This window comes from Solenopsis invicta, chromosome 9 (genome assembly GCF_016802725.1).
Source record: "Solenopsis invicta isolate M01_SB chromosome 9, UNIL_Sinv_3.0, whole genome shotgun sequence".
Classification (NCBI taxonomy): Eukaryota; Metazoa; Arthropoda; class Insecta; order Hymenoptera; family Formicidae; genus Solenopsis; species Solenopsis invicta.
Window position 1 is genome coordinate 3,936,693 of NC_052672.1, and position 12,676 is coordinate 3,949,368.

Consider the following 12,676-nt stretch of genomic DNA (forward strand, 5'->3'; position numbering starts at 1 on the left):
AATGTAATATTCTTTTGCCTTTTGCGAACTAATGTGCGCAAAAACTATGAAATTTTTAAGATTTTTCTTCCCGTCCGTGCTTATTATTATATATACATACAATGATTTTTATTCATTACAACCCTTCATTAACTATTTTATATAGCTCAAATAATAAAATTTTACTTATTAATTATAAAATCATGTTTTTTTAAATGTCGCTTTTCGATACTTTAAATAATTTAACATTTTGGAGCGATTTATATCTTATTTTTTTTTTTTGTTAGTCCAAGAGTCAACTACAAAATTCCATTGTTGTTTTGCTTCAAGTTAAAATTTTAAGATTTTTTTAATTGAAGTATTTGTAGGTAAAATCTTTTTGCCAATTTTTGCAATATAATTTCTCTAAACAATTGTAATTATTTTAAAATATCAGAACAAAGTTTTTCTTATTTAGATCTCATTTATCGTCTTTAACTGACTCTGAGGTATTAATTTCACATATGAGCTAAAAAATATGCTTTATGTTTAGAGATGTATGTAATGTAACAAAGTTACAGGGTTCCACAGACTTATAGGTGGAGGGGAAGGTAACTAAAAAATAAGGGTGACGTATTAGGAATAATACAGAATTTATTTATATATATGTCGTAAATTACATAATGTTATTAATACATATATGTTTACAATAAAAGACATTATATTATGAAGGATTGCACTTTTCAACTGTACTAACTAATCTTTCTTTAAGTTTTAATTCTTGTTTCCTTAATAACAACTTATTTTCGTAATAAGTATTTTGCATATCATATGTTTTTTGTGCTATATTTGCAAGATCCTGTGTTGGCTGTTGTGTTGCTTGAAGTTTTTGAGACAGTGACATTCTTTTTCTTTTTTTTGTTATTGGTGTAGTTGAACTATCATTACTATTACCGTTTTCATCTGAATTGCCTGCAGCATTGTCGATTAATGTATTCTCCTTATCATCTTTGGTTTCTGCATTTCCCATATTAAAGTAGACTGCACTGTTTATACCAATTTGTTTCAAATCTTCTATATCTTCATCAAGATATTCCACTTCATCAGTTTCAAAATTTATCTAAAAATAAAGAATCAAGATAAGTTTACGTATAGAATATTCTATAATATTATAAGGAATAAATCTAATAAAAGTGAAAAAAAAGAACTAAGTGAAATAATAAAAAGTTAAAAAAACTTGATATAAAAAATTTATAATACTATTATAAAGAAAAAATCTACATTAATTATAAAGTTCTTGTAAAATTTTACCTCAGTATCTGATTCTATTTGTACTTCGCTTTCTTTAACTTCTGTGTGTCCATCGATACGTATAGGAGAAATTAAATTTAATGTTGCTTCTTCCGTTTTACTTAATTTAAGATTAGATTCATTTCCTCCACCAGTTTTCCTTCGTTCTGCATTTATTTTGCTTTGTTTTGATTTACTACGTGATCGCAAATCTTGCCAGCACTAAAACATATATTATTACAAATTCAATTAATAAGTTATAAAAATAAATAAATTATAGCCAAATAACCAGATTAAGATAAAAATAATGTCATCTTAACCTTATCGTTACTTAGGTATTAAAAAAATTATTTTATATTTTTCTATATGTACGCAGATATATATTTACCTTTCGCCAAGATTTCCTTGCTTACACCATTGCAACTATTTAAGATATCTGCAAGCTTTTGCCACAAAATAGTTGCATCTTTAAATGTAAAATCAGCAAAAAATTTACCGGACATCAAACGCGGATTTTTTTCCATAAATTGTAATAATAGTATTTTTTGTTCTTCTGTTACATTCGCACCACGTTTTCTTGCATCCATTTTCGTTTTTTTTTTTTTAATCAACATACAAAATTATTACGCAAAATAAGCGTTGAAAAATAAAGCACGTGTTACTGGCAACTACGCCATGTTTTTAATAAAGATAGTACTGGATAGTACACCAATCCAGTGTTGCCGCGTATTGCATTCGTACAAAAGATACGTACACGTATCTAAATACGAACGACCGTAAATTGTGTTACAGAATACGCATCGGTGATCGAATAGTAAACGTATACGCATTTCAACCACTCGTAAGTTGCGTATACGCAAAGTTACGAGTGAGTTAGAGAATCGGGGCCCTGACAGTTAGATTTGTTAGCGAATGCCGGCTTGCCCGTCTGTTTTATACCGGTGTCGAAAAAATTTATACTCGCAACGTCGCGGACGTGACACTCCCTTTTACATTTTCGACACAGTGTGGCGCTCGCTACTACACTATCAGCATTTATGCGACCATGTGATGTGCATCACGTGATCGCGGTCATGATTGCGCGTATGACAGGTTTCCTAACCTGTAACCTGAATCGTCAATAATATCTCGGTTCGCGGGGCAAACGACACATTTTTCTCCCGAATTCTTTCGCGTGGTGCAAAAATGCGTTGAATAAGCCTATTATTAATGAATATGTGCAGTTAAAAATATATATTTTGCATTAACTAGAGTTAATATTATTATATTATACTCCTACGAGTATAAAATTTTTCGAGTGTCGTAAGAAGATATGATTTAAGTGCACATGAATATGGTAATGAAACGAGGTTAATTAGATCGGATGCACCTTATTAAATCTATTTTTATCTTTCTATCTTTTTCCAATGCATATTTACCTTTCTCAGCAAAAATGTAGTTCGCTTTCTCAGGTCTGCCTCTAAGTCATACCTTTTTTAATTCTAGCGTTAATGTAAATGTATATTTTTAATGAATTGACGTTTGAAACAAGTGTTAAATAATTGAATAAAGATATAAAAATGATTCCAATGCCTGGTGTACGTGTAATTTTACAAGTTGAGTCTCAGAGGCTTCAACGTTGCGTGTACTTTCTGGTTTCAAAAATTTGTAATTGGATTAATTAATAAGTAAGGTAAGTACATTTTGAATTCTGTTTATTAAAAAAGTTAATAAAGTAAGGGTAACTTTTACAATGTATATAGAATTTACTGAAAACTAGTTAAAATAATATATGATATTAAATATGCTCGCTGTGTTACAAAATGAATTATCTTTTATAAGAAAAAATATCTTTTATAAGACGCTCAGAAATATTATTATAAATATCAGGTAACAGCGAGATTAACACATATTTACTTGCAATTAACATTTATTTTGTAACACAGCGAGCATATTTAATATCATGTATTATTTTAACTAGTTTAGTGAACTCAATATATATTGTAAGAACTACACTTAACTTTGTTAACTTTAATAAACAGGATTCAAAATGTACTTACCATACTTATTAATTAATCTAGTTACAAATTTCTAAAACCAGAGAGAATACGCAGCGTTGAGTCTCTGAGACTCAACTTGTAAAATTACACATATTTTTATATCTTTATTCAATCATTTGACACTTGTTTCAAATGTCAATTCGTTCAAAATATACATTTACATTATGCTAGAGTTAAAAAAGTATGACTTAGAGGTAGACCTGAGAAAGCAAACCATATTTTTGCTGGGAAAAATATGCATTGGAGAAAGATAGAAAGATAAAAATAAATTTAATAAGGCTCATGCAATCTAATTAGCTATGTTTCATTATCATATTCATATGCACTTTGTCAATCATATCTTATGACACTTGAAAAATTTTATACGTAGCATTCATAGGAGTATAATATAATATTGACTCTAGGCAAAATATATATTTTTAACTGCACATATTTATTAATAATACATATATTTATTAATAATACATTATTCAACACGTTTTTGTACAAGACAAACGAATTTGGCTGAAAAAAGTGCATAATATATAATCTTGTCTATACAAGAGACATATTATTTATTGTGGATGGGAGTTGAGGTTAATTATATTCACGTAAGCAGTTTTTGATTTGCTTGATGTATATATATATATACACACACACACACACACACACACACACACACACACACACACACACACACACACACACACACATTATAATCTTACTTGTAAGTTGAAATCATGACATCACAAAAAATAAATATATTGCTTAACACAACAAAAACACGTGCTATCAGTACAAAATTACCTTTTCAAAAAAAGGTAAAAAAAAGGTGCCAATTTATGTGTGCGCGCGCGCACCTTATCTTTAATTTTTTTTTTAAAACTCAAGTGATACTATTTTTTAATCCAACCTAAATGTATTTTTTCCAAAAAATGTATGAAATCTTTAAATTGCGCCAATTATAAAGAGAATATATTGCTGTTTGAAATAACTGTTGTGCTACTTTTAACGAATAAAATGCAAGTGATAGTATTGTTGTGCCCGTTCGGCCGAGCTTGAGAAGCTGGCCGAAGGAAGATCTATCGATCGGACAAAAGAAGCGCGGCCGGCTTTTGTTCTGTTCTGGACGCGTAGCTGTCAAGCAACATTTAGATAATTCCGCTTCCAGTAAATTGTATATAATTACTTAATTAAAGTCAGTGTTCTTTTGTACAAAAGAGAGAGTGTAGTTATTTCGTGCTGTGTGCTCGCGCGAGTGTTTTTGTATGCTCGTCTGGTTGAGCATAACAGTATATTTATTTTTTAAGTAAAACCCAAGTAGCGGTATCTTTAATTCCTTTTTAAATAAAATTCAAGTGATACTATCTGTGTATTTTTATTGAAACATTTTTCTGTTCCAACCTAAGTGGATGTACTTAATTTAAAAAAGTTTCAATGAAATATGTAACATTTAATCTCAAAGAATTAAACAGAAATGAGAATGTTTTATTAAAATAAAAAAATTTTTAATTACAAAAAATTGGCGCTGTTAAATGTCTAACTATAATCTAAATAAAAACAACAGCGCCAATTTTTTGTAGTTTTCTGGATAACGTCACGAGAAAGTCTTGAGAAGAACATATTGAACAACAGAAAAATATAACAACTAGTGTTATCCTGGACTTTTTCAGCGTTGATGCCAAGGACTAGAGCGGGCATCCTTAAACGGAGACTCGAGAGACCACGTCGATAAATCAAGGACGGACTCAAAGCAGGACGGAAAACGACAACAGCCGTATTCAAATCTGCGGAACAAAACATCGCTATCTACAATGGTCCAGGGAGGACGATGCAACTTCTGCCAGGGACCACATCTTATTTATTCATGCAGTCAATTTTTGAGGCTTCCGCCTGACGACAGGATGCGAGAGGTCAAGCGATTAAAATTGTGCCTCAATTGTCTAAAAGCCAATCATTTTGCTGGTGAATGCAGATCGAGCGGATGTCGGCGGTGCGGAGAGAGGCATAATACTCTCTGTCACTCTGCGGCAGAGGCAGGGGGCTCTTTGGCTGGGGCTAGAGGAGGATCGGCCGCGGCGGAAGAGGAGTCATCAAGGACCGAGGCGTCGGGCTCGGCGGCGGGGTCAACTCGGGACGCGGCAGTGAGGGCCGGGGGAGCGGTGAGCGGCGGTTCGGTATATCACGTGGCAGGTGAACTCGAGCGTAGGCAGGTCTTAATGTCCACGGCGATTGTAAGTGGGAGCGGCGGTTGCGATTATCAATTAAGACTGCTGTTAGATAGTGCGAGTGAAATAAATTTTGTAACTTTGGCAGCATGTAAGCAATTGGGAGTCAAACTAGACGACGTTCATCAAATTATAAACGGTTTGAATAATATGAATTGCATCATAAGACATAGCTATCAATTGCAAGTAAGGTCACGCGTATCGAAATTCGAATTAAATTTGCAATGCTTAGTGGTTCCGAGAATAGCAAAAGAATTACCGCCTTTTACCATTGAGATCTAAAAATTAGCAATTCCGGGGAATTTAAAATTGGCAGACCCAATTTTTTACAATCCTGGTAAAATCGACGCGCTAATCGGCAGTGAGTTCTTTCTGCAATTATTGCACGCCGGGAGGATTGAACTCGGCGAAAATTTGCCGACTCTGCAAAATAGTAAGCTCGGCTGGGTGATAACGGGTTCGATTCCGAGTCATCTAATTGTGAGTCGATCGACCAACCGTCCTTATTCAAATGCTTATACATGTTTATTTGTAAGATAAGATTTGTAAGATTCTATTAACAACAAATTAGCTAGGTTTTGGGAATTGGAGGAATACGAAATAAAGGACAATACAAGGTTATCAACAGAGGATCAGGCATGCGAAGACTATTTTGTAAATACGGTAACGCAAAACATCTCAGGACGGTTTGTCGTTCGACTGCTTTTCCGAGGAAACATGGCACAGTTGGGCGAATCTCGACAAATAGCAGAAAAACGGCTAAACTCTTTAGAACGGAAATTTCAGCACGACCCTGAGTTCCACGCGCGGTATTCGGAATTTATGCGGGAATACATTCGATTGAACCACATGTCGCAAGTCGACAAAGATGACGATACGAAATTTGCGGTGTATTTGCCGTATCATGGTGTCGTTCGTGAGTCAAGCACTATCACTAAATTGCGCGTGGTATTCGACGAGTCCGCGAAAACTGAGTCGGAAGTTTAAATGATACGTTGATGGTGGGAGCAGGTTTGCAGGATAATATCATCGACTTACTTTTGCGATTTAGATTGCATGTCATAGCGATTACAGCGGATCTCCAAAAAATGTACAGGCAGGTTATAGTACACGAACAAGATCGAAATTATCAGCGGATCCTCTGGCGATTTTCTTCAAGCGATTCGATACAGGAGTATAATTTAAACACCGTAACATACGAATTAGCGTGCGCACCATTTTTAGCTATACACTGCGTCAGACAATTAGTGATCGATTCGAGCGGTCAATTCGGCGAGACATCCAGAGTCTTACTGAATGATTTGTATGTCGATGATATCTTGACTGGTGTCAGTTGTGAATTTGAGGCAATCAGGTTAATTTCGCAATTAAAGACACTGTTGAATAGCAGCGGCTCCGAACTTCACAAGTGGCATTCGAATTGTGATGAAGTCATGAATGAATTGAAGCCGGCTGACCGGGTCGGGGAATCGTCATCAATCGCGATTAACGTAGACGTAGTAAAAACCTTAGGATTAAATTGGCACTATAGGCAAGATCCCACACAACACGAAGGCGACTATGAGCCGACTTTAAGCTGACTGTAAAAGGCAAGAGTTGACTTTTAAGTCAATCTGTCAGTCGACTGCAAGACTTGCAGTCGACTGACAGTAGACGAATGTCCCAAAAGTAGTTGACTGTCAGTCGACTTTTCAAGTTGACAATAAGTTGACTGTGAGTCGACTATTTGTCGACTATTAGTCACTACAATTTATATAGTCGTATAAAATACGATTAATAAATCAATAATTTAAACGTAATAAATTATAGTTTCCAAAAAAATATTTCTTCCTTTTGGTTCAAAAGGATTAAATAAAGATTAAATTTGAATTAAACATTTATATACAAGATTTAATAACAATACAAATTGTTATTTACACGTAAAAATATAAAATTTTATGTGGAACAGCGAACCACATACACATCACATTTGAAAAGAACGAAAGCGAATTTCGTCTCGAGATTACAACAATTAATTCCCAAAAGTTTTACTGAAGTGCGATTTAGAAAAACAGTCGCGGTAGCGCCTAGATATAATGCTTGTGGCCGCACTCGACTCACGAGAAAATCTTCCGCGGCGTGGCCACCTAGTGGAAGCCGCGAAGACGCGAAGACTGGCGTCGCGAAAAAGCTTTGAGACCATAGACATAGTACAAAGTCTATGTTTGAGACTCAAAACCAAAGCAAATCGCTCGATTTTTGAGAGCACCGTAATATGTTTTTACGTGTAAAATAACTATTAATAATTGAATGTCTTGGATTTTAACCATATTCGATATTTCTAAAATGATTTATAAATGTTTTTCATTTCATAAATAATATAAAGGTTTTCAATAAACCTTTAATTAGTTATACCGAATGTGTATAAAATACGTTTATTATTCGTTTAAATATTGCTGCAATGAAAACATATAAATATAATTTACGTTTAAACTTTTATTAACATATTTACATTAAAAAGTATATTATACCTGGATATTAAATTCTATTTTTGATAGGTTATTTAAAGGGACAACTTTTACAAATCATAAACGTATTTAAGAAATGTTTATTTAATTAGTATATAATTGTATTTGATAGTATTTTTATACGTGTTATAAATATTTCTGGCATTTTATAAACCATTTTTCAACGTATAAAATACGTTCCGTATTATATATATGTGATAAGAACGATTATTATAAACGTATATTGCACTAACGTATAAAAACCGTTTTACCTATATACGTATCTGCCACATATCTATACCTGTTTTATACCATACTTGCGTTTAATAAACGTATAAAACAATCCAGTTCTTATTGGGTTTATTGTGAATAGTCGACTAATAATCATTTATATATTAACTATTAAAAGTACTGTGCTGGTGATTATTGCAAATAACCTGATTATGAAATCAATAATCATTTCATAAAAGAACTATTGGGGAATGATTATTGCAAATAATCTCATTATGAAATCAATAATCACTCATTCAAAAACTATTAGGAAATGATTATTGCGAATAACCCAATTATTAGATGCTACATAATCACTATTAGAGAATGAATAATCACTATTGTAAGTCAATAGTGATTATTAGCTTTCCAATAGTTCATTTCCGTAAGGGACGCTAACGAGCTACGAGCAAATTAAAACTAAGATTTCTTTTTATGTTATCTTTTTGGCTAGATAAAATATCTATCATTTATATCTTTTCGCTTTGTCGAAAAGATATAAATAACTTAAAAGAGTATAAGATCTTTTGTCATAAAAAGAACAAAGTTTTCGTCGACTTTGAGTTATATTTCAGTCGACTATTTATTAACCATTTGTCGACTTTCAAAAATCGACAAATAGTCAACAAACAGTTAATTGCTGTCGAGTTATAGTCAACTATTGAAAGTCGTCTTTAAGTCAACTGAGAAAAGTCGGCTACTAGTCGACTAACAGTCACGCGTGTTGTGTGGGATGTCTTCCAGTTCACTGTCCAACCAATTAGCGATTCCATTAAAACGAAACGTCAAGTATTGTTAACTATTTCACAATTGTTCGATCCTTTAGAATTAATAAGCCCTATATTAATTCGCGCAAAACTGATTACGCAACGTGGTCCACGAATTTGAAGTGGGATGATCCACTGACCGGCAAACTTCAGAGGGCGTGGACGGAGTACGTGAATGATTTGAGGGAGATACATTCGATTAAGATTCTGCGTAGAATAGTTCCCGACTCCGCAACTCGTTTGAATGTACATGCATTTTGTGACGCGTCAATGAAAGCATATGGTGCATGCATCTATTTACAGACTATTGACAATAACGGCCATTGCAATTCCAGATTGATTTGTTCAAAGTCGCATGTAGCTCCTGTTAAAAGTAAAACCGTCACACTGCCAAAGCTGGAGTTATGTGGAGCTGTAGTTTTGGTCCGCTTACTTAAAAATGTAAAGAAAGCCCTTGGAGTTGAATTGGACAATATCTACGCATGGAGTGATTCCACGATAACGTTAACGTGGATTTCCAGCGATCCGTCACGGCAAAAGGTATTTGTATCGAATCGAGTTGCCGAGATCCAATCCTTGCTTTCCGCTGATCATTGGTGTCATTTTTGGTGGTTAAAAGCGCTGACAATCTCACGCGGCACAAGTCTGTATGACTTAGAACAGTGCAGGCTCCGGGGGGAAGGCCCTGGGTGGCTATCTCAGATCAATGAGTATTCACAGGATGGAGCGTGATTGACAGATCTGTCGCAGGCAAGTTGAGTCGGAGATCGTTAGGTCTGAAGAGCGATCGGAATCTCGGGTTTTTTTGAATGTTGACAGTTTGAATCGGACGGTGGATGCATTGATCAACAATTGTTCGTCGCTGTCAAGAATGGAACGTATTGTGGCATGGATGTTTCGATTTGCCTTTAATGCTCGAGCAATTAAAACAAAACGTAGGTTTGGTTGTTTGTCCATATGTTAAATTATGACCGTTCATAAGGCTTTAATCACGGCAATACAGCAAGTTTATTTCGGAAGCGAACTCGCAAGTATAAGAAAAACCGGACATATCAATTTAAACAGCAAGTTGATTTCCCTTAACCCGTTTTTGGATGAGAAGGGTATCATCAGGGTGGGAGGTAGACTGCAAAATGCATCAATGTCATTTGATCGAAAGCACCCCATCCTGCTACTCTCGAAGGTTCACTAGATTGCTATTCGAGCGCGAACATCGTAGATTACTACACGCAGGCCCACAGGCATTATTATACTCTATTCGCCGGCGGTATTGGACGGTTGGAGGGAAGAATGTCGCGAGAAGGGTCGTTCATGATTGCGTGATCTGTTTTCGTAACAAACCGAGAGCATTATCACAATTAATGGGGCGACTACGCGCAGATCGCCTGACTTCAAGGCGTCCATTTTTTGTTACCGGCATGGACTTTGCCGGACCAATTACAACGTTGGTCAATCGGGACCGCGGCAGAAAGACTAACAAATCTTATATTTCATTATTTATTTGCTTCGCTACGAAAACAATACATCTGGAGGCCGTTAGCGACTTGAGCGCGTCTTCATTTATTGCGGCACTGAGACGCTTCATCGGGCGTCGAGGCTGTCCGCAGCGCATTTATAGTGATAATGCGACCAATTTCGTAGGTGTTAAAAACGAAATCTATAATATCCAAAGACTCATCCAAGAATAACTTCAGAAATTAAATGATAAAGTTTGTTTATCCAACAACACAGAGTGGAAATTCATTCCCTCGTCCTCCCCTATGTGGGAGAAATTTAGGAAGCCGGTGTAAAATCATGTAAATTCCATTTGAAGCGAATCATCGGTAAGAAGTTGTTGATGTTTGAAGAGTTGAACACGGCTTTGATTCAGATCAAAGCGTGTTTAAATTCGCGGCCGATTTGTCAATCGCCTTCCACTCCTGATGATTTGCAGCCGCTTACACCGGGGCACTTTCTCATTGGAGAATCTCTAACGGAGCTAGCGGATATTGATATGAGCAACGCACCAATCAACCGCCTCGGTGGCAGTTGATACAGAAAATTAGGAGAGACTTTTCGAATAGATGAGGTCGAAAATATCTAACGTCATTGCAGAGTAGGAGTAAATGGAAAATCGAGAAACCAAATCTGAAAATCGACGATGTTGTATTAATTCAGGATAACAATGCGCCGCCGTTAAAATGGAAATTAGGGAAGGTTCTCAAAATTCACGAAGGAAGTGATCACAGAGTACGCGTTGTCACCTTGAAAACTGCAAACGGAACATGCAAAAGAGCGATTAACAAACTGTAAATTACCAATCGCTGACAACGATATAATAGAAAATTAATTTAAATTAATTAGCATTAATTTGGTGGAAGTATGTACAAACTTGTAGAGCAATAATTGATGGAACGACGTAGATTTGAAAATCGATGTATGTATCAAACCGTGCATGACAATTCCCAAGCAGGTGTGGACAAGGATTCTCGGTCGAAGAAATCCGGCGTACGTTAGTAGAGACATTCGCGATTGTATTGCTGAAGGAGAGTATAATTCTTGTAACGACGTTGTACAACGAATTATATATTATATTCGAATCGTAATAAAGTGACTCATTCGTAATACATTAAACCGTCTTCAATTATTAGATCAAGCCATTCAATCTAAGCTCAATATTTTAAATAAACGCTCCAATTTTTACAAACATGTAATATTAACAAAATATTTCTATGATACTAAAAAGTATTAAATAATATTTTTTAAATATACTAATTTTATTTTAATTTTTAATAATATTCTAGGAATAATAATTTCATATAATATTCTAGGAATAATAATTTTATGAATGCGTTCTTTTGCATGGTACGAAATTTTACGTACTCTATTTTGTACCTAAATTTAATTTTATTTTAAAAAAGTACATATTTACATTAATATTTCGAAAATACTATTTAACATAATTTTAATTTAAATAATTTTACATTATAGTACATTAATTAGAATATTATTTAACATTAAATGATATTGCGCGCCTACATGTAGAATATTATTTAACATTAAATAATATTGCGCAGCAACTCTTAGAAAACAACTCTCCACGCGCTTGGCAACCACGATCACGCGGTTGGATTTGGCGGCGGGCGAGACTAAATCCGCTATTTTTATTAATTTATAACTCTTTAATTATTGCAGAAATTGCAAAGTCCAATACCATTTGCGATATTTGCAATAATTTTTTAGTAATAAAATATTAAAGTCAGATAAATAAGAGTGCGCGGAGAGACAAGCGGTCGCTCGCCTGAGCCGTAGGACCGCGAGCCTCGGCGCGGTGCAGGGGCATGAGGGAGCGGTGCGGTTCCAAGCTATCTTTTTCCTCGCCGCGCGCCACTTACCGTCGCCTACAGTTGGGTGTGTGCGTGCGTGTGCTTGCGTGTGCTTGTGTGTGCGCGCGCGCGCGCGCGCGTGTGTGTGTGTGTGTGTGTGTGTGTGTGTGGGTGTGTGTGTGTGTACATAATATGTAAACATATTTTAAAATCGTATTGCAGAGTAACAGTCAAGTATAGTAAAGATTAATTTATATTGATTGCCTTATATTATTTATATTTACATGTAAGTCTCTTAATTTTTACATGAGAATGTATTATTTTTTGGTACATCAGTTTTCATAAAATCATTAG

General features: G+C 34.9%; 1 long non-coding RNA gene across 1 annotated transcript; it reads right to left on the bottom strand.

Annotated features, from left to right (window-relative positions):
• Positions 1-594: 594 nt before the first annotated feature.
• LOC105206922 lies at positions 595-2,279 on the bottom strand. The gene is made up of 3 exons (XR_005575554.1): positions 1,637-2,279; positions 1,270-1,470; positions 595-1,078 (listed from the first exon to the last, which is right to left on the bottom strand). It is a non-coding gene; the product is annotated as an uncharacterized LOC105206922 (long non-coding RNA).
• Between the last annotated feature and the right edge of the window lie 10,397 nt (positions 2,280-12,676).